Source organism: Dipodomys merriami, unplaced genomic scaffold (genome assembly GCF_024711535.1).
Source record: "Dipodomys merriami isolate MVZ:Mamm:240054 unplaced genomic scaffold, mDipMer1.0.p SCAF_10, whole genome shotgun sequence".
In the NCBI taxonomy this organism is placed as follows: Eukaryota; Metazoa; Chordata; class Mammalia; order Rodentia; family Heteromyidae; genus Dipodomys; species Dipodomys merriami.
In genome coordinates this window covers 40,840,492-40,864,719 of record NW_027202271.1, presented here as the reverse complement: position 1 = coordinate 40,864,719, position 24,228 = coordinate 40,840,492, and the positions used below count along the sequence as shown (strand labels likewise).

Genomic DNA, 24,228 nt, shown 5'->3' with positions numbered 1-24,228 from the left:
CCATTTGATTTATCTTGCTAGATCTATTCTTTGCCATGCAGAAACTCTTGCACTGTTTCCCTGATTTGTTGCAATTAGAATGTGTCCATAGATCTCCAAATAAACACACTGGATTGTAGAAGACAAAAAATTACACTCGGACATGATTAATTAAACAGCACACTAAACATTCATACTGTGAGAACAAAGGAGGATATTCTTAGGAGAGGATCATATGATAATATAAAATGATGTTTATCATATTGAAAAATGGAAACAGGAGCTTCTGTTATTTTGGTTTTCATTTTTGTTTTTCTCCTTTGTCATTGCTTTTAAGTTCTGAACCATTTGTCTTATATGTCTGATTCTTTGTTTTGGAGAGGTACGGGGGAGCACAGAAACAAATGCAGCAGTGACACTCACTAGACACTGTTGAAAATGACCTATACAACTTGTGGGAAAGGGGAGTGGGAGGGAAAATGGAGAAAAGGAAGATGTGACACTATTTAAAAGAGAAATGTATTCATTCCCTGACTTATGTAACTGTAATCCCTCTGTACATCACTTTCACAATAACAATAAAAATAAAGAAAAAGAAAACTACCTTTAACCACACACTTACAACCTTTTAAAGGTATACTTTCTTAGAGGCTCTGGTCATTGTTTAAGCAGAAAAAAGTTAGGGATCCAGTTCTGATGAGGACAATGAAAGATAGCAGTGTATTGTGTGTTTGAGCCTATAAAGCACAGAAGTGGTCTAACAGCTTCTTTTGGCATCTTGAAGCCAAAAGATGCAAGCATGGCTTGTTCCCTAAGCAGTAAGTTATGTAGATTTCTTTTATCATGAGACAAAGAGACAGGGGAAGAGCTTCGGAAGTATAGTATGAAAGGGGAGGACAAGGGCTTTAAGTTATTTATATAACAAACTAATATAATATATTCCAATGCATTTCATCTATGCCTATTATCTATATTTGGAAATAGTTATACATGTTCATTTCTTTTTTTGGGGGGGTGGGTTCAGTCTTTTTTCTTTTTTGATTATGTGGTGCTGAGGAATTGAACCCAGGGCCTCAGGCATGCAAGGCAAGCGCTCTACCACTGATCCACCTTCCCAGACCCACATGTTCATTTCTTGTATCATGTAAACTTCATCTTATATTTTCCCAGCTACAGGAAGTAACTTTCTTACATGTCTTAAAACATGTGCACCAATTATGTGCTTCTGTCTTTCTGTATGCTGGACTCATATCCAGTTGTATAGAAATTGCACCTTATTGCTATCTTTACAGTAATAACCCAGCTCAAACTTCCATTGAATATTTGTGGCCTGTAGAGCATATTATTTATATATTGATTAGCATCTGGCACTCCAAGTGTAAAATTCACAAATGCGTGGAATGATAGCAAGCCCGTTACAAAAAACTAATAGCTTCAGGCCATGAATTATTTCCTTTACTCTCATTTATTGTCTGAATTTATTGTCTGCTTAACTGTAATCTATAGGAAAAACAGCTTTTTAAAACTAGATGTATCTTGGTTCAATTTAATCCCATTATTGAAAGCAGCAAGGACAAGTAGTCTGTATAAATATTCAAGAGAGCTATAGTCTAGTGAAAAATAATAATTTCTTGGATATTTTGGAACAAGCCTTCTAATGTGTCATGTGAAGTATTTTAATTGCCATATATTTCAAAATTATTTACAAACTCAAATGATCTTATATGATACAGATGTTCTTTATCAGGTACAAGTGCTAAATATAAACTATTGTTTTTATTGTCTTTTTATTGTTTTTATTGCTTTATGCAAAGACAATTAAGTAAATGCCTTTTAACTATTTGAAAGGCTACCAGGTAATAGGTTTAATTAATTTTCTAAAAACGTTTTGACACACTTTTTCTGTAGACAACTAATGGTGACACTTTTGAACAGCTTGTGAAATCTGCTGTGTATGATTGCTATAATATTTTCTAAGAACTATCAAAATTTGGCTTGACTTTCTCTTCTCTGTATTGAAATAACTGAATTGTATAGTAATAAGCTTTGCCAGTACTTGCTCCCATACAGCCCAGTGATTTTCTGAAAAGCACATCCTCAATTGATAAGGATGAAATTTCTTGATTTATTCCTGAATAGGAACCGCAGGCAGAAAGATCTGTTATGTTCCGTTCTGTGGGAACCTTACTGAATCTAATGAAATTTTTAAAAGGTTGGTTAAAGGGTTACCGATTTCTTTGCTCTTTCCCCATAACCTTCTTAATGTTTTTATTCCATCTAAAATTGGCACTATATCAATTCCAAATGCACTGCAGCCCTTTCAAAAAAATCATTTTCATTTTTCTTTGCTACTTAATGTGTCTCAGTTACTTGAAAAATATAAACCAAATATTTGTATGATTATGGTTTCCTGTTAGTATAAATGAATTAAGATGCTTTAATTGTTTGTCTCGAAATGAGTCAAATGTCCTGAAACGAGGTAAGAATAAGAAAAATACTTTCAAAATTATCATAAGATAAATAACTAGAATTATTTTCCTGGCAAGAAAGGATGTACTTCTTTGTAATATTAGATATGTGACTGCCTAAAAATAACATCTGTGTCTTGGAAAATCATTAATGTCCTCATATCATAATTTATTACCTCAAAATAATTTAAGTTTTCAGTTACAAGGAACATATGTTATTTTTAAAGAAAACCTCCCTGCCTTATTTTTACAAGGTGAAAATGTTTCAAGTAAACTTAAATATGTCATATATTTGCTACTTGAGCAAAGTGAATTTCTAGTGTAAATACTAAATTAGATGTTATCTTATGCAAAACAATAAATATTTTGCCTTGTTTGATGCTTTTCTCAAGAATGGTTAATAGAGATTTTAAAAAAGTCAGTGAATATTGTCAGGTAAATTTCTCAGTAGAGAATCAGCTAGTTTATTGCAGATTTAGGACTAGGGTTTAGGCAAGGTCCAGAGTTCTGACATGAATGAACAGAATTCAAGCTGAAGAAAAGCAATTGCTTAGCTCTTCGTTTATGGTGATGAGCATGGCACTGAATGCTTTATGACATTCTTAACCAGAAATATAGATTGATCCCTTAGATTTTTCCATTGTGAATGCATTGGTGGTAAATAAGAGGAAATTAAACCCACTTATGTGGCACCTTTTTTGACAAATGAAGTTTATAGATATAGTACTTATTGATGCTCTATACTGCCATTGATGATCAGAACTTTTATTTTGTTTGGGATTAAATATTTTGATTATTGTCTCCATTTCTTGAATCTTATAACCTCAGAGTTTTAATGGCTATTTTCCTATTAATACTCCAATGGCAGGAAACAAGATTAGAAATGACTCAATAGTTGGCATTTTATATCATAATATAGCATATGACTATCTAGGATACATGGCTCAAATACAAGATATAAAAATTCAACATTTATATTACAGATAGAATAACTTGGCTGGAAGTAGAATTTGCAAAATCCAAATCAGATTCTACTGTTTAAATTTTGAATCATCAAATGGCTGTAGTGAAAAAGATGGAGAAACTCAAAAACTTTTGTGGGTGCAAATTCTTGATGATATTGAATATCTCTAATCACTTACATTTAGTGGCTTAGCATTCCTATTTCCAAGTATATACTAAAATAGACCATGTGAAAAAAATTGTATATCAAACAATTAAAGTGATATCAGTTCTGCTAGTTAAAACTGGCAATAGCTTACATATCCATCACCAGTAGATAAATGAATGAATCAATCATGCTTTATTTTTTATTATGGCAATGCAATACCCAAACAAAAATAAATAACTTTACCATTGCATGTAGCAATGTTGGTGACATTGCCCAACAGATAAACCAGTCTTAGAACATGCACTATATTCTAGCTAAATAATGTTCAAAAAGAAATTGTTCAAGTCAGAATAGAAGTTAAAAGCAGATAGAAGTATAAAAGGAAAAGGAATGGAGAATAAGTTAAATATAGTTAATGTTAGTAACAAGCTACTCCTTGATTTTGGAGTTAGTTACACAGGTGTTTCATTTGTCACAAATCATCAAGTACCAGATTCAAGTGTGCTTTTCCTTGTGATCAATATACTTAAATTGCAAAGTGAAAAGTAATCTCCCCCAAGAAATCAGAGTGCCAATCTGATCATGAATCCATAAGGTTTATTTATTGTTGGCTTCTACTTTAAGCAAACATTACAAGCATAGCTGCTAAGTGAGTTTATTATGTAGTAATCCATGTGAAAAATAAATGAAAATGTGTTACTTATAAGCTGACATGTTGTATTCAAACCTTTTGGACAACTATTGAAAGATAATTAAATTTGTTTAATTAATTAATTAAAGTTGTAGCTATTTTAGGGAGCAAAGTAAGACACTGTAGTGAATTGTCAAGGTACTAAAAGGAATATGAAGATTGTAGAATCTACTGAAGACCTCAGTGAGGAAATAAGACCAGAGAGATCTTCTGAAACAGGAAAAATTATACCAAGGTAGCATCAGAGCAAATAGGGAGAAGAAGTGGGCTAACGTACTCTATTTGGAAATTGAGCTATTGACATTCTTTCATGTGGAAGGGAGGTGGTTACAGACCTGTTCTTCACCATCCACCCAGAAGTCGTGCTATTATCCTTTACTTGATTCTTTCTAGATTTCTGGACCTGCTTTGATAAACATCAATGGATTTTATGTGAATGCTAGGAAAGATACACCAAGAGACATGACTCGGAGGAACATAGATTTATCAACACATACTGGGAATTCTGGATGTTAGACAACAATTTCAATTTAGTGGTGGTGAAGTACTTATCTGGGAGTCAAAATTACTTGGAATTCATAGGTGATTAACCAAATGCTGAGAGCAAGTAAATTTAATTAATTCCTTGGAACTCTAAAATAAATGTTTGCCAATCATGTTGACTGAAAGGAACTGTGAAGATGATATATGAAAACCTTTATATGTAAGTTAGAGTTAACTAGAGAAAGAGCTTAAGATTTTCCCCTTGATTTGGGAAGGTGAAAATTCTCAAAGCAGATCTCCCAAAAGCAAAGCTGCTGTCAACAGGCAGAATTCCTTCCTTCTCACAGAATTATCAGCTCTTTTTTTTTTTTTCCAGTTGACTGAATTGTGCCCAATAAGATGAAGGACAAGAAACCACTGCATAAAGTCAAATGTTTATGAAACCTATCCCTTCACAGTGATTTCTAGATCGTGTTTGATGGAAGAACTGGGAACTAAGCTAGGTTTATAAAACTGAATTCCACACTGGACTTTCTCAGGTACTGCAACTTTCCTAAGTTATTACATTTCACTGCGTCAGTTTTTCATTGTTCACATCAGGGAAGTTTTAATATAATGAAGAACATTAAGTCATCCATTCACAATAGCCCTTACTAGATACTTATTTCAGTATGTGTGTCCTTGTGTTTACCTGCTTTCAGACTTTTCACTAAGTTATTTTAATGGAAGCCTCTGTGACTTTTCCTACAAGAGTGACTGCATTTTCTGAATACTAAAGTGTAATTTGAAAACAACAAGTCTTCTTTGATATGCTAATATTAGTTTCTTTGAGTATCCAGAATTTCAATGTCCTGTAAAAACAACTGTTTGAAAAAATACATATTTATATCTTTTGACTGTACAAAGAAGTTGTATTTCTCATTTTCAACTTTGATGCATGAGTTTTCTGAAATGATTGCATAGTAAACTTTCATCTTTTCTCTACTCCTCAAGTTTACTTTGCTATGATAAAACAAAAACAACTACATTGCTTTCTGCTGACATATAAGAAATAGTACTGCATTTACTTAAGAGTACATTTGCAAACTACTAAATTAAAAAATGTTCTTTTAAATTGTCATCTCTCTTTTCATTTTCTGGAGAGAAGGGCATATCATGGAGTAAAACACTGAGTAATAAAATGGCATGGACCATTCAAGTGAAAAATGAAACCAAGCTGCAGAAGTTAATAGGATTTGGAATCTGATTCATGCATGTCAACATAAAGAGTGGAATGAGGAACGGTGAGGAAAAATAATCATAATACTCAAAGTAAAAAGATAACTAGGAAATATGAGGAGATTTATGGATACAGGATAATTGGGAAAGGAAGAATGATGGAAAATATGACACAGATCAAAATAAATGGAAGACCTAAACTGATATGTTAAATTGCAAGTCTTTGTACAAGTATTTGAGGAAAGCAATAAAATTAAATAAATAAAAGTTAATAAATAAAGATCACTGGGTGCTGGTGACTCACACTTGTAATCCTAGCTACTCAGGAGGCTGAGATCTGAGGATTGTAGTTTGAATATACCTCAGTGAAGGAAAGTCCAAAAACATTTCTTTCCAATTAACTACGGAAATGACAGATATGAAGTTGCAATTCAAGAGGAAGAGCATTAGCCTTAAGAGAAAAAGTTCAGGGACAACACTATGGCCTTGAGTTCAAACCGCAGGATTGGCATGAAAGTAATAAATAAATAAGTAAATAAATAAATAAATGATAAGCTAATGATATACAACTATTAAACTCTTTTATCTTTAGACTTATCATGTTCCTAAACAGTAGCAGATATATCACAGGCCTTCAATAAATAACCTTGTTGATTGCTCACATCCTATATAAAAATGAGTTAGTTTCCCACAAAATAGATTTCTTAATTGTAATGAATCTGCATGATGATATTGAGTTGAGAAACAGAACAGGAAGTTAGCAGAATAAAAATATTGGAGTTGACAATAGTATTTATAACTAAGTATTGTAAAAGGTAGATTTTTGTATTAATAACAAGTTCAAAAAAAAGTTCAAACATGTTTTATCAAAGCAGGCAGTTAATAATGTACCACCATTAAATCCTACCATCCTACTTGTCTATGAACAGAAATACAAATATCTAAAATAATATTAGGCAGATAATGAAAGTTTGCAGTTTATCAAAATTCTTTTTATGTTGTTGAAGAAAATTCTAAAACTGGTTTATGAATGTTGGATAAAGGTACTTTTGCCAATGTATTTGTTCTGTGACAGCATTGGTTCTAAAATAATAGTCTAGTTCTTTCTGTTGTTAAGTAATTAGTTTGTGTCTAAATGGAATAACTTCTTATGGGTTGGAGTATTCCAATAAGCCTCTGAAAATATTCTATCCTCTTCACACAAATTGATCCCAAAGATTAAAGAACTCATGGCTGTGGTTTTAAGGTGGATTTATTGACACCTATTCTTATTCAGAGTGAAAACAGATTGATGAGCAATTTATTTTAATCCTCCTGGGATAGGGGTAGGATTACTTCAAAAGGATTGTGGCTTATTTCTTTTTTCACCAGTGTTTGCCAACTTTAGCTAACAGGACAAACTAATTTGTTTCTAAATTATACAATTTAAGATAGTTACTGCATGCCAGGAACTTGAAAAGAAAATCTTCCAGAACTTATATTTGCTTAAAATTTCAAGACTGAAATACAACCAAAATCAGCTAGTATACAAAAACAGTTATCACATATGAGAATTATTTTTAATACAAGTAGGTGCCAATGTTTTTTTTTTTAATTGTGAAAATACGGTACAGAGGGGTTACAATTGCATGGGCAAGGTAATGAGTACATTTCTTATCAAGCATTGTTGCTTCCTTTGTTTCCCATTCCCATTCCTTCCCATCATCCCCCTTGCCCTTCCCCCCCCACCAAAGTTGTAAAGTTTGTTTTTTGATGGTTAAATAAATAGTTCAAACAATTAGTTTTTATAACTAACTTTGAGAAGGGAATAATATAGAATTTTTATTTTTCAATAAAGCATAAATATTATTTTCCCAACCAATTTTTACTTATGCAAAGCCATTTGATATAGCTGACATCTATGCAGTCTAAATACTTCTTATTTTCTGATAGCTGATGATCTTAAACAGAACCACAAGTATTGCCCACCAGGGCAAAACATCTCTACCTCATTAATATATAAAATCAGAGAAACATTTTTGGTTAGATAACTACTACAAGATTGTGAAAATATCAATAAACCTTTTTTAGCCATGGATTGAAACATAATTAAATTATAATAATGTTTTGTTATCATTTAATTAACTGACTTTTTATTAAGCCATGGATTCTATTTGCATCCACGGAGCATAAAATAAGATGATGCTTTAATTTGCTCAATATTTTTCATAAATCAAAAAGTGCATGAAATACTGAAATAAAAGACATGTCTTATTTTGTGTCAAGAAGTCTAGGATATGGCAAAAGAGTGCTTGTGACCACCAAAGAGTTTTTTCACAAACAAACTTAGAAAGCATGGAAAAATTATTCCCTCAGTAATTTTTGCTTGCGCATATTGCAAAAACAGATATTATGATTTTTGTAGGAATAGACAGAAAAACAAGAAAATCTTCACTTTTTCCCAAGTTTTCAAGATTTCATCATATTGATTTTTCAATCTATCAGTATACAGATTTACAGAATTGAGTCTAAAAACATAACTGGAAAAGTTAAAAGATTATTCTTAGGACATTTGCTGTGATTAGAATTGTGTTACAAAAATATTAGTGTTCAGAGATGAAAATAGACAATTCTGACTGGGCAGCCTCACACAGGCCCTAAACATTAATACCTGATTAAGTAGCTAATCCCCTCCCCTTGAGGGTGGGGGTGTATGTAACTCTTTCATCAATCTGTTTTATATATGAGGAAATTAAGGGCTAGTGTAATTAAATAATATGTTAAGTTCATGATGATGATCATAAGACTAAAACATGAACCCCTGAGCACATTTTTTTCAACTACTCATCTATAAAATAAAAAAACTGATCATCTGGCTTACTCATGGTTAGTTTTTTCCATCAATTTAGGTGTCATGAGAGGATAGACAATTCTAATAATGTGAAGAATGATATGAACATGTATTCATTACCTTACTCATGTAACTGTAACCCCTCTGTACACTATTTTTAAAATAAAAACACATTGAAAAAGTATGATATGAACAAAATTACTATTGCCCCAACTGTGTATAACATCCTCATTTTTTTCCCATTTCATGGCTCTTTGATAACAGTGCTTTCATAGATAATAATGGCAAATACACTGGCCTTGAAAACCTATTAAGTATATTGTGCACTTTTGCCATGAATCTTTCCATTTTCATTTGTTACTTCTAACTAAGATGTGTTTTAACATGCCCTGGGAGTTTATATACAGCAAAAGGGCATCCTTTGCTCCTGTGGAGATGAAAACATGACCATTTCACCAGCTGACCTGTATTTAGAAAATCTGGGCATGAAGCCAGGAGCCTCAGAGTATTAGACGAGGATGAGATCCTTTGGAGTTCATATCCAAGATGGTGTTTCTCAGTGCCCTCAAGGATCAAAGGGGAAGACAAAGCTGATTCTGTGTGACTGAATAACACAAATTGATAATAGCATAAATAAATAGCAGTGCTTAGGCTCAGTTAAATCATGAATGTTTCTTCAAAGATAGAAGTGCAACTTTAAAATTTTCTTTGGCTGCAGATACAGTACCTAATCAGTTTTAGTACATAATTATTTCTGATGGTAGATAAAAGCACACATTTTCTTGTTCTTCACTACACACTAAAATTGTTTATAAAGAAGAGCATAGAAGACAGCTCTAATACATGCTGTATTTGTGTTCTGTTGATGCAAAACCAAATAATTGAGATTATTGCATCAGAGATGGCTTAATTATGTTCTGTACTTTGTCAGTTATGTTTTATTAAATCACAATCATTTCATATTTATAAAATATAAACTGCATTTTCTGATTCACAAGTCTCCTTTTTCATTTTCCTCAACAAATTTACAAACAAAACATACTGGGATAATTATTCCTTTTTTCTGCCTTTTGAGGTTAAAGGACAAAGCATTGTTCCTCCACTCACAGGTAAAAGCCACCCCATTTTCTGTGTGCCTCTGGATACCAGCTCAGCTGCCTTCTTCGACATATCTCCTGTGTACCTGTCCTTCTTCAGCTCTTTCTTAACCTCCTAACCCTTTGTGTCAGAAACAGTACATGAAATCATCTTCTCCTTCAAGTAGGTTTACATTATCATTAATTAAGATAAATTCTTGGATGAGTTTAAATTAGAGAAGAGAGAGAAGTCAGCCTGCATACAAAAACTCAATGACAGATTAAAACTATATTAAGAATGTAGACTATAACTGTTAAAAATTGTTAGTCTTGGCTTAAATCAATAGTGTGTATTTGGAGTAAATGTAGATTGTTAATAAATTGTGTATGTGTATGCATGTGTAATGTCAAATAGTTCTTCCTAATAGTATATTAGTATAATAGTTTGTACTTTATTCATTTATTCATTAATTTTATCATAGTAGAATATTACATATAATATTTTATTATAGTTTATTCTTACCCATATGTTAACAAATTTTATTTGATTTTCTTCTGTTGGTTGTAGTGCCTGAACTCTGGGCCTGGGCTCTGTCCCTCAGCTCTTCAGCTCAAGGCTAGTGCTCTATCACTTGAGCCATTGCGCCACTTCCGGTTTTTTCTGCTTATGTGGTACTGAGGAATTGAACCAAGGGCCTCATGTATGCAAGGCAAGTAGTCTGCCAGTGAACCACCTTCACAGCCCCTACAAATTTTATTTTAGATATGTTAACTTTGGTAGACAATTTTGGGGCTGTTTTTAGTTTATATTCATAGAGAAGCCATTATGAAAAGTAAGGTAAATTAAATGCTGAATCTTCTGATCTCTTCCTGGTGATTGGAAACATTTGAATATCTTGGACAGTAATCCTATTCTATTTAATAACATATTGGAATATTTATTTTAATATTCCTATGCTTCATTATAGTCATCAGAGGAGTTATGAAATGATTCATTTGGGGTTGCCCTGTAATCATTATAGGACAATATTTTTAAAGTTTTGTTTCAGGAAAGTTCCAAATGACAATGAAAAAGTAGTTGGAAATTTAAAGTAACCATGTATTTCTTTTGATTAATTATGTAGGTCTCCTTCCAAAGATATTACAATGATCTCTTGAACTCTCTCTTTTCTTGGTCCCTACCAATTAAATATATATGTATGTTTCATAATTCTATTCCATGTGTTTCATTCTGCTCTAGTCATATATTTTGTCTTCAAATAATCCAAGAATATTATTAACAGGGTTTTTGTTGTTTTCTATTCCCTGTTTTTGGTATGCTTTTCCTATACTGAAAAATCTTTGTCCATTCTTTTAGGCAGTTAAAGTCTTTGCTCACATGTATCATTATATCAGAGGCCTTAAATAATTACCACCCTATATAAAATATTCCAAGCTTATTTTATTCTTTATTTCTAGTCATAACACAGACATATTACAGTTTTATTTAGGTTTTCACAAGATCAATATCTTGTAATTGTTGAAAACTTAAAATTAATGTTTCATGGGAACTCCTCTATGGGCCACTATATTCAATGTTAGATCCTTAATGTTAACACATGCCTGGCTCTAAGTAAATTCTGAAAAAATATTTCTAAAATCAATAATTTATTTACTACCTCCTTTCTTGCCTATTTATCTAGTTTGTCTATATTTCTTTTCTACATTTCTATTCCTTAGGCATCCATGGTAGCCTAAGCAACATCGATAAGAAAATTGTGAAAGAAACAAAAAACAGTCTAAAACTCATTTAAGCCATTTAAGCAGCTTAAACCTATACCATTTTTTAAAATTTCCCACAAGTTCAGGCATCTGCTGGTCTGTGTAGGGAAGATGAAAGTAGATGTAGTAGGTGGGTTGATCTCAATCATGCCCGTTCATGTATCTGTAGAAAATTGAAGGGTTTTCTGGAGTAGGTTATCACTGGTGTAGAATAGCCTGGCTTCGAGAAGTCATTGCATCCTCCACTAGCCTAATTTGTTCCTATCCCCTTGTAGTTATAGGATTAAGCATTGGCCAAAGCACTTCGTAAAGCCATCTGAGATTCACAGAATAGACACATTTTTCCACCCACAGCAAAAAAGAGGGACAGTGAATTAAGGTCAGTTGTATAATCAGTGTACAAAACATTCATTCTGGAGCCACACCACACTAGGCCTTGCTAATACTGTCAATTATAGTGACCATCCCTTTGCCTCTACACCAAAAACATGACTCAAGATGGGTTAATCAGTGTAACCTACATCTCAAAACCATCATAATCTATGCTGAGATTAATTAATAAACAAATGTACTGAAAAGTCACTTTTCTTAGCCTAAAAATGGAAAGATTACGTCCACAGGAAGAGAAAGCTGATGATGGAGACATGAGATGTATGAAAAGAATAGAGCCTTGACTTAGTACTTTGGCCTTATTGAGACATATTTAGAAGTCTCAATTACACTAATTTTCTCCTTGACACAGATCGTTTGAGTTAGGTTAATGCCTGCCTCAAATTGAAGTATCCCTCACTAATATGCCATGTACAGAATAATCTGTAGGAAGGACAGACTATTACAGATTCACTTGACTGTTTTTAGCCTATTTTTGGTACAATACATTATTAATGGGGAGTGTAACTGACCCAATGTCATTAATAAGATTTGGCATGCATTCAATAACTTGAGGTTTTATCTGCCTAGTTTAGTCAAGCAATGCTTACATATAAAATTCTATGCTTACATATAAAATTCATTTTATTTATTCATTCTATTGGTCATATTATCAAAGTATTTATTAAGTGGAAACTATTTAACTATGTTTCTTAATTTGCAGATGTAAGAGACATCATTAGCCTTAATATTACTTCAAGTCTTGAGGCACTAAAATTTTCAGCAAAAACTGATTCACTCTTAATAGTTTTAAAGATTCCAATGTTGAAATGGAGAATGTTGAATGATGGATTATTTTAAAAGTTAAGTTTCAGAAAACCTCTTCAGCTGTTTCTGAGATATGACCAGCAGTGTGAGAAAATCTATTTTATTCCTTTCTCAAAAGTTGCCCTTTTCTAATGTCAAGCAACTACAGAACAGATGAACTTTGGAAGTGTCAGTCTTGGAGTGTTATGTAATTTGTTCTGAGTATGAATTAGTCAGGCTGAGCCTTTGAGTGCATTAAAAACAAGGAAGATGAACTGAACACATCCCTAAAGGGCATGAACACTGTTAAGACTGCTTAGCTTGGTGTGCACGACATTTCTTTTAGAGTGGAGATTTTTCAGTCTTACTGTACGATGATCTCATGTGCCAATACAGCTTTAAAGGGATTATGGGTAGGCCACAATGGACAGAAGAATTGGTAGAAATTAATGAAATACTTTTTCACCCAGAAACGAACAAATGTGCTCCATGCAAAGATTAAAGATATAATTTTTTTTCATTCATCATTTGATTCATCATTTAGTGTTGACTATGCCAATTTCAAATTAAATAATCTATTTATTTCTGCAGTGAATAGAATAACACTTTTAAGGTGATTTTGTTCTCCCTAAATTTATGAATCACCTAGTTAATTGGATATGTCTTTAATATGGTGAAATTAACATTCCCTGATAACAGATTCAAATGCAAGGTCTAATGTATTCATCTCCTTGAAAACCATATGATGCTAGAATACAGAGTGATGACATGATCATGGCTGGGAAAGAATACAGAGATACCAGATAGGAGAGGCATTAGAAGCAGAAGAATAGTGGAAGGACTGGAAATGTGTCAACTGATGTACTGACCTTACCTTTACCTCCTCAAGTCCCTCACAGCCTCATCTCAACCCCCAAATCGTCTCTCTTTTATGGGACAACTTTAACAAAAAAAATCTACAATTACAATATATTTATTGCCTTTTTTAAAATTCTCATTCTGAGCATTTCTTTTTCCCCAACTCATATGTTTCTGGTTAACAATCAGAAGAACTTCCTGCTAGTCACTATGGTTCTGCATTCAATTATGCACATAATTCAAATCATGACATTATGAAAAATGATATTTCATTTATGGCTTAGATAACACTAATGAAGAGATTAGTTTTCATTCTTACAAGTTTATCATCTTTGATGTTATGCTTCTAATCTTAAAAGACAAAAACCCTTAAGTTACAGATGTCTTAAATTGCTTTTCCAAATAATGAACATGTAGTAGGGGTAGATTTTAAGTAATAATGACTCAAGCTGCTATACTATACTATTCTTTTCTGCTATAAATAATTTTTATACCACATAAACCTGAACATACTAAAATGATTGTTTGAAAATAAATAGAATAGAAATAGAAATAGAAAATTAACAAAGCATAGCATAATAACAATAGCAACAAAAACAATGATAGTCATAATAATAGAAAGGAAGAGACCTACTCACAATGATATTTTCTTTTCCGTTGTGGGTCCTGAACTCTGGGCCTTGACACTGTCCCTTGGCTCTTCAGCTCAAGGCTAGTGCTCCACCATTTGAGCCACTTCTGGCTTTTTCTACTTATGTGGTATTAAGGAATTGAACCCAGGGCATTGTGCATGCAAGGCAAGCACTCTACCACTGAGCTATCTTCCCAGCCCTATGTTTGTAAGCATTAAGTAAACTGAAGACAAAGATGCTGTCTCTGAGCTCCTTTTTTTTCTCTCAAAGTTATCATACTCTATCACTTTTGAGACAAAGCTATACTTCAAGTTTTCTGGTAGTTAATTGGTGATAAGAGTCCCACAGGCTTTCCTGAACCATGATCCTCAGGTCCTAGCCTACTGAGTAACTGGGATTACAGCTGTGAGCCACCAGTGCCCAGGTTTCCAGGCTTTTTTGTCTTAGCTATTTTACAAAAGTGAGCTCCTGCATTTGACTGTGGTCATTCTACCTAGATCTCCTTCAGTGCTGGGTGTGTACCACTGTGATGGTTCCTCCAACATAGTTCCATGCGAAGAGACCTATATTGCTATAGAACATTTAAAAATATATCTATAATTAAATTCTGTGGGCATTGTAGCACATCTTTTAGTATATCATAGATAATTCTATGGTAAAAGAAAATGACCTCTGTATGCTTTCATAGTTCATGTTCGGGAACTCTAAGACCTCTCTCTCTCTCTCTCTCTCTCTCTCTCTCTCTCTCTCTCTCTCTCTCTCTCTCTCTCCCTCTCTCCCTCTCTCTCTCTCTCTCTCTCTCTCTCTCTTTCTCTCTCTCTGTCGTGGGGCTTGAACTCTGGGCCTGGGCGTTGTCCCTCAGCTCTTCAGCTTAAGGTGAGCACTTTACCGCTTGAGCCACAGCACCACTTCTGGTTTTCTAGTGGTTTATTGGAGATAAGAGTCTCACGACTTTCCTGCCCAGGCTGGCTTTGATCTTCAGATCTCAGCCTCCTGAGTAGCTAGGATTACAGGTGTGAGCCACCAGCGCCCAGTCCTGTTCCCTTCTCTTCACCACAAGTTTAGTTATGCCTTCATTTTGGCAGCTGGTCAGATCTCTGTGCAGTAATTATAGAAATCTAATTCTGATTTTTTTCTAAAGTGCTTCTTTAGCAGAAAGAAGAGAACCATGATGCTGATTTCCACAGACTGTTTCGTGCAGCATGTAAATAGAAGAATCAAAGCCAGTCAAGCTAAAAGCAGGATGCCAGTATTGTTTTCTTATTCACTGTGCTCCTTATCCCATGGGTGACAAAACCTTTCAAAGGCCAAGCCAGGCCCCAACAGTGACACTTGCGTTATCTGGAAAGAGTCCAGGGACAATTCTTAACAATTTCTACAGCTAGGACCAATCCATGACTTTCTCTACATTCAGTGGCCTTAACTCCTCTAGATCTAAAGCTGAATGGCTATCATTAAATTCAACACTTTGAGTTTTCAAAGTCTTGCCTTTTTTGCTCCCATGAAACCTTGCTGGAGAGAAGAAAAACAAAAACAAAAACAAAAAAACACTTCTCTTTCTAATTTCCAAGGCCTTATTTTTTTCCTTTACCGATTAAAACCCAAGTTTAACTTAACAGTGTGTCTTTGGTCTAAAATTTTTTTAATGTTATTTTAATACTCTGTTATAGATAAGTAAACTTCTGTAAGTGTTTTCAATATGGAGTGTTTTGACTATTTGAAACACAGGAATAGTTACTGTTTTTCCTGAAAGTTTTTTATTTAAATAAATCTTCTCTTTATTTCTCTATTTAATTTTCGTGGATTTTGGCATGACTATATTAATCGGAATTTCAAATAACATTGTCTTTAATTTGGGGAATAATGGATGCAACCAGCTCAGCATGTGTGATAAATTCATTTACATCTTTTAAGACACAATGCAAATTTCTATTTCCTTAATTCTTTGTTCAGGCGGTTGCCTTAGCTTTATGTAAATTGGCATACTGACTACTCTTTTAATAGAGAATTATCAGCAGCTCTGTGGCCAACTGCTAATAGATGATATATGTTAAACCAAGTGAGCCATATTGTATATCCATGTTACAGTTTGAAACATAATTCTATTATCCTCATACTTAGACTCACTTGCCATATCCATGTACTCAACAATTTTTTACTGCCACAAAGTACCCTTGGAATGCAACTCATCAGGTGTTTTGTCATGTGATGTATAGGTGCTCATGTCATATCTTACTGGAAAGATTCTGACTTTCTATACAATATAGCTATATCTATTCTCTTTGACTCATTTATGTACTCTTTTATCTCCTAATATGCCTCACCAGTTAGGTAAAAAGAAGTCGATGATAAAACTTCTCAAATTACTTTAAAATAGATACAATTTGACATGTGTAAATAGTACACAAAGTAGAATCTTTGCTATGGTCTTAAAATTCTAGGTTTTAGCTTCAAAGCTAACGGCAATGGATTGCAAAAATTCATTAACAAGGAGTTTGACATACTTTCAAAAACCCAGAGAGCCAAACTGGCTTTGTGATAGTAACCACAATGTGCTAAAAAGAAGAAACATGTTTACTTGGAATGAGAATGTGAGGGAGGAATTTGTAAGAATAGCAAGTACTGAAAATAGTTTAATCTATCTCTAGATCACAGTGAAAGGATTTGTTACACAAACACATCTTAGACAGATTAGAAGCCCTAGAATGATTGATTGCTTATTGAACAAGATTTCGAGAGGTTTTAAAATACCCTTCCCTTCACTTCCTCCTTTCTCTGCTTCTGCTGCTTCTGATTTTGGTAGTGTACAGTGTTCACAGCCTCAGTTATACTTAAGTCTGTACCTGGGATCTAATGGATGGAGAAAGGGGAAAACTGTGGTTGGATGAGACCCTGGCCTCGTTTATGCATCTCAAGGCTTTCTGGAATGGACTTTGCTTCAAAGGCATCTCAGTTGAAAGTGTCCATGAAGGCTGCAGTGCCACAGTACCGTCTTGGAGGCTCATTGGATGAAATTCCGAATATCTGTGTTCTGCACCAGTCAGCTCTGCAGTAGGACATTGGGTATAGTTAAAGAATCCATAGTTGAATTCTGCAAAATAGAGGAAGAGAAACAGAAACCATGTTTGTCTAGAAGATTTCAGCAGCCAATAAAATTTAATATGTAGCCACAGCTACATGAAAGATTGTCCACTTAATCATTTTTATTCATTTGCTTATTTATTAATTCTAATCATAGTTGGAAGAAAAGATGACACATTTTTATTGTTCCCTGGACTAGGAAGAGAACAGAGCCTCATACTGAATGTAAGATTAAACTACTTAGCTTATCTTAGACTTTTTACTCCTTGAAATTGACTGTTAGATATGAGATCTGACCACAGGGCTGTCAAGGGAAATGAGAAACATTTGAGCTTTTTAATAGTTCTATCATGAGTGAAAAATAGAATGGTTTCTTGAGTTTTGGTCTACTGAGTTCAGTACATCATTATAAAATCAGAATGTTTGGGATTTTATATACCCCTTCAAATACACACAGAGATGTACAAAAGATAGGTCACTAAAATATTACTGTTATCTCCAAGAAATAGGATTTCAGGCTTTATAAAAATAAAATCTCAATTACATTCAATGGAATACATTCAAAGCAACTGCATTCCCTCATGCTTGTCTCTAATTTTAACAACTCTGCATCAGCAAACATCATCCCAACACACACACACACACACACACACACACACACACACACACACACACACACACACACACACTTGCATATGTTTGCACAGGTAAAGTTCTAGAGAGAATGTCCTCACAACACTTCAAGTATGTTCTCAAGGTGTTCTTTAAACATACATAATTTGTGTGACTCATTAACACAGGAATGTTAATAAAAGTATATAATATTCAGTATTCAAATATGCAGCACAATCAAGGAGACACAAGCTGATTGTTAAAATATGCAGCCTGTTGACTAAATCCCATTAAAGGTAATTTTGGAGATGAAAATATGTTTGAAGATGCATCAAATATGTAATTTCAGTTGTCAAGTATATTCAGATATCTCAAAAAAAATGAAAAATGAAACAAATGAAAAATGAGACAAACCACTGGAATTCTGAGAGATGGAAGCCTGCCTTTGGACTATGAGCATGAGCATCAATCAGTGAGATTGGGTGGTAGGGTGGGATAAAAGATGTCTTCCTAACTTCTTTTGAAATTTCAGAGACCTTGATTGTTGCATGATAAATATCAAATAGCAGGGTTAATTCTTCCTTCATCCCTTAAAGGAATCCATCTTCCTACCTATGTCAGAGAAGAAATAAAAGTAGGGATTATATGCAAGTTCACACAAATATCTTCACTGAAGTATGGTATTTGCAAGGGAGAAAAACTAAATCTGAGAAAAGCCAAATCACGGTCCAACAAAATGAATTCCAGAAAGATGAATATTTGAATGATGTTGGGGGTGAGTTCAGGGGGCAAAGGGTAGACAAACAAAAAGAGGAAAGTAGATAGAATGCGGTTACTATCTCCAATGCATAGCCTATCAAATTAAGAAAACTGAGAGGATCGGTGGAGTTAAGGGATAAGGGTTAATGATGAAATGGGTGACACCAATAAGGATGTATTGTACTCATAAACTTATTTGTTGAAAGCTAACTTCTTTGTACAACTATTTAAAGATAACATATATATTAAAAGTACTTAGGGCTCATCAAAGAAGAAGGCAGAGAAAAGGAAACATTTTAAATAAAATTTTCAGAAATTGCTTTTTTTATCTTGCTAGAAAATGTTGTGAGGCAAAGTCATCAATTTAGCACAGCTTTGCTTTAGAACAGTTTCTTTATTTTGTGCATTAATTTTTAAAACATTTCCCTACACGAGATATAAAATTGTCACTTTGAAATATTGTGTCTGATGCTTAAGTTACAGTGGCTTGATTAAGTTTCATTAGTTACCTCATGTATCTTTGTTTAATATAAGAAGGAACATTTGAAAACATTTATATCCTGTCTCTTTTGGTGAACTCTGCATGGGGTAGGAAAGGACATGGCTGGTTTCACATAAGCAGCCTTTCCATAAATGTGCAGATGGTGATTCCGTAATATCAAGTAGTCTTTGCACAGATGGGAACATAAAAATGATTAGTGGAAATTACACAGGAAGATTCATTCAGATCATGGCAATGGAACCATCAAGGAATTATGGTTTATGTTTGTGAGCTAAAATAGGACATAACGAAGTTAGCTTATCAAAAAGGCTGTAATTAATTCACCAATGGGTTCCCAGAAGTCCTATAGCATATTAAACTTACAGTCATTTTAGAACTACCCACACATCTACAACTTAGCATTCTTCTTTAGGATTTTCCCTCAACTGGCTCTGATGACATTTATTGGCATCCTATACTCCAGTAAGTAGTTTGGTTTAGAAATACCACAGTGAAAACCCTCATTTTCAGTTCTCTCATCTTCCCTGAATGGTTAAGTTTGTAACAATTTTGTGACCATGTAAAGACTAGCTTAGCATTTATATAAAACAAATAGTAACTTAACAAATCTGTCTATGAGTATATTTGATTTTCCTCTGGTCAAAAGCCAAAATGTAACTGATACCTTTCAGTTATATTCTGGAAATTCAGTGTGCTGATTTACAAGATTTTCTTTTTTTTATTATATTTTTTATTGTAAAGACACTGTACAGAGGGGTTAAAGTTACCTGAGTAAGGTAATGAGTGTATTTCCTCTTGAGCATTATTACCCCCTCCATTGTTCTTCCCCAACCATCCCTTCCCTCCTCACCTCCTTACCTTCATCTTTCAAGTTTTAATTTTAGGTACTTTTAATATGTTGAGAATAGACATTCATTCAACAGGGGGAGAATCACTTTCTAAAATTTGGAAAAATAACTACACTTCTATATACTTTCTTATTGACAAAGGTCTAATTAATTTCCCAAAATATAAGTATGTTTTTAAGGGTATATTTTTTGAGCAAGGGTCTCATCTCTAAAATATACTTAGAATTCAAAAAATTTAATCCCCCAACAAAAAATCCTCAAAGAAACATCTGCCCAATTAATAAGTGGGCTAAAGACTTAAAGAGAGACTTCTTTGAAGAGGAAATAAGAATGGCCAATAGACCCATGAAGAAATGCTCAACTTTTCTAGCCATAAAAGAAATGCAAATCAAAACAACATTGAGATTCCACCTCACCCAGTTAGAATAGCTATAATCAAGAAATCTAATAAGAACAGATGCTGGTGGGGTGTGGTCAAAACGATGTATTTTAAAGACAAAACTGAGATCATTTTTTAATATCTAAGGGTAAATGTAAGTTTCATCCTTTTTAAGTTCTTGACATATTTTAGAATGAAGCTCTGTTATTTAATAGAATATTCTCAAGAACGTTCTACCATGTGTCATCTCTGCAAACTCATGAGATATTTTAAATAAAAGACGTAAATTTGGTATTGATATTCCTCCTCTTTCTGTTAAGGATCGTTTTTGCTATTCGGGGTCTTATTATTCGATATGAAATTTAGGATTACCTCTTCTATCTCCTTGAAGAATGACGTTGGAAAATTGATAGGTATGTTTTTTTCTTTCTTGTTATTGTTTCTAACATATTTACAAGATATTTCTTTGTTGATTTGTATGTCCCTCCCCTACAATATAACCCCTGTTTTCACTGTTTTTGATGTTGGTATAATTTATGGAGGGGAAGGGAAAAAACAAATTGTTTAAATAGGGATACAAGTGGACCCATTACAACAATGAGATGTACCAGACATTGTGTTGAAAAAAAAAATAACTTTACAACTTTGGTGGGGGGGGGGTAGAGAGGAAGATGGGAAGAGATAGTAAGGAAAACAAAGGAGCAGGCAACAATGCTTGATAAGAAATGTACTCATTACTTTGCCCATGTAATTGTAACCCCTCTGTAAGGTATTTTCACAATAAATTTTTTTAAATGCGTGAAATTGTAATAAAGTAGATATTCAGCTCAAATAAAAAATAATTTTTTTAAAAGTGGTAAAAATGAGAGAAAGACAATATTAGTATAAGAATATGAACAAATAGATAGTTTCTGTGTTATTAGTGAATAGATTAATGTGGTCTTATAGCTATGTGTTTTGTTAACCTATATGACATCTTTTTCTTCATTGAGGAGAAACATAAGTGCCAAAAGTTTAGACTGAAGCAATTTTATACTCACATATACACAAATCTCTTTAAATTTATTGAAAGGTAGAGATAAGATGGAATTATGGTATATCCAAACAAGAGGATATCTTTTACCCATGGAAAAAACAGAAATAGAGTTTTGTTTAATAAAAATGATTCTAAAATGGGAAATATAGCCAGACTCCACAAATATACTAGGTTTTAATATTCCTTTTTCTCAACAATGCCAAAATTTAAAAAGGTCATCCACAAAGTACTGACATAAATTATCTTAGGGGTATGGGACTTCTATTGCTATTAGTCTTCTTTGAATATGAAATATCATCTTTGTGTTAAAACTGTCTACATACAAATTAGTGGTGGTGGAGAATATGGATTTCCAATAGGGCAGGAGAAATAAATTTATAAAGTCTATAATATTCCCTGGTGAGTAGAATTAATGACAATGTATTATACTTTTGAAAACTGATGCGTATATTTTAAGTGTTTTCATAAGTATGTGAAGCAATGCTTTCCTGAAATAGTTCTTTTAACCTTTTGTCAAAATGTACATGTATCAATACCTCATTTTGTACACCATAGCGTCTACAATTTTGACCTGATATTTAATTAATTTGAAAAAGTCAATTCTTTAACAATTGTGGGGAACTCTTCCTATTGTTAAGATAGTTAATTCATTAACTGAAAAATGAAAGAGAACCTGAAATATAAGTATAGGCAGATTGCAAACTGATGAATGGTAGAAAAGGTCACTAGTAAAGCAAAAAAGCAAGACAAACATTGCTGCTTTAGCTCTATAAGTTCCATGACAGATAGAAAGGAAGATTTTAAAGGTAATATAGGACAAATCGCTTAACTAGGGATACAGATGGACCCATTGCAACAATGAGATGTACAAGTCGTTATGTTGAAAAACGAACTTAACAACTTTGGTGGGGGGTGGGGGAGAGGATCGGGTGGGGGGAGGGAAGGAGTATGGGAAGGGATGGGAAGGGGAAACAACCAGGAGACAACAGTGCTTGATAAGAAATGTACTCCTTATCTTGCCCATGTAATCCATGCAGTTGTAACTCTTCTGTACGGTATTCTCACAATAAAAAAGAAAAAAAAGGTAATATGGATTAAAAAGTTTAGTCTGTTAATGATGTCTATAATGAAGAGTGATCGGGGAGTAAATCTGAAAGTAGCGGAAAACTCTAACGTATTTTAATGTACCATGTGAAATTTTTTGTTGCTTTGTATGTCCCTCCCCCACAATATAGCCCCTATTTTCACTGTATTTGATGTTGGCGCCCTGTATCTTGCATATACACTTCTCTAATTTGGGGAGGGGAGGGGAAAAAACAAAATGTTTAAATAGGGATGCAGGTTGACCCATTGCAACAATGAGATGTACAAAACACTGTGTTGAAAAACAAACTTTACAGTTTAGATGGGGGAGAGGTGGGTAGTGTAGTAGTGGAGGTGGGAGGGAAGGGATAGTAGGGGAAAAGCAAAGGAGGAGGCAACAATGCTTGATAGGAAATGTACTCATTATCTTGCTCATGTAACTGTAACCCCTCTGTACAGTATTTTTACAATAAAAACTTATTTAAAAAAAAGAGACTCTTTTCTGCCATTTTTCCACATCAATAAGCAGGCCTTGAGCTAATAAAGTCATCTTGAAGATGACTTCATTGAACTGCTATGGAAAGGAGTTTGCCATCAATGAAAAGTTCTTTGTCAATGAAACTAGGATGAGGAATATAAGAACGAGAGAAAGGTTTGTAATTGTTAGTGTGCCATTTAATTAACATTCTATCTCCTAGTCACAAAAATTCTCTAGAGTTAATTTGCATATTACCTTAAATACATGAAACAATAGTAGTTATTACAGAGGAATATGTTCCATTTTAAGCACTATTAAATGGAAAAGTATGCTTCTTACATTTTGGGGATAACTGTAACAATTGGTGTTTATACAAAAATTCATACCATTTCAAATCTGCTTCTCTTTCTTCATTTGTTTGTAGATAGGAAACCTGAAAAATCTGCCAAGACTATCTTCTAATGGAATGCTGTATTTGTCACCAAGCCTTATTGATTATTTTTCTTTAATGTCTTTACTATGAGTCCTCTTGTTTTTCCTCCTCTTTTTACTGTCACTGCCTTAGCTCATGTCTTCTTGATTTTTCACCTAGATTATTGTCACAATTTCAAAATTCTCTTTGTTTTCTGCAACTCATCTAGCATTTTGATATCAATTGTTTTTGTTAAGCAAATATTCAAGTCATTCATCATGAGGCTTAGAAACATTGACCAGAGGCAATAATGATCTATCATCTCTTAATTCTCTCATTTTCTTTTACCCCAGGATTTAATAAAAAATCTTTCCTGGCCATACCAAAATATTTCTAGTTCCTTGAATTTGCCTGTGCAACCAACTTTGCTTTTAGATATAATGTTCTTTCTGGCATACTTCTCTTCTAAAGACCTTCTTTCTTTGTTACTGGTTATAAATGCAGTTAATATTTTCTAGTCTTTATAGTTCAACTCAAATGTAACTACATAGTTCTACATAGTTCTCTATGAAATAAATGTTTGCTTACCACCTCAAATGTTACTATTGAGTATTCAGGGAGAATCATTTCTAAAACCTCCATGGATAGCAAAATCCTCAGATGCTTAGAAACCTCTTATGTATATAATATGATGAGGTATTTGCATACGGCCCATGCACATTTATACATATACTGTAGTCCATTTCTAGAGGACT

The 24,228-nt window shown here is 33.5% G+C and overlaps 1 long non-coding RNA gene across 3 annotated transcripts in view; it reads left to right on the top strand.

Moving 5' to 3' along the window:
* LOC138837920 (uncharacterized) overlaps positions 1-10,544 on the top strand; it is a 62,371-nt gene extending 51,827 nt beyond the window's left edge. For 2 of the 3 annotated variants that reach the window (XR_011375511.1, XR_011375510.1), the window contains 3 exons: positions 5,109-5,271; positions 5,880-6,015; positions 10,425-10,544. This is a non-coding gene — a long non-coding RNA (uncharacterized lncRNA). The remainder of the gene's footprint in view (positions 1-5,108; positions 5,272-5,879; positions 6,016-10,424) is intronic. The other variant, XR_011375512.1, reaches the window with a different exon arrangement.
* The last annotated feature ends 13,684 nt before the right edge of the window (positions 10,545-24,228 follow it).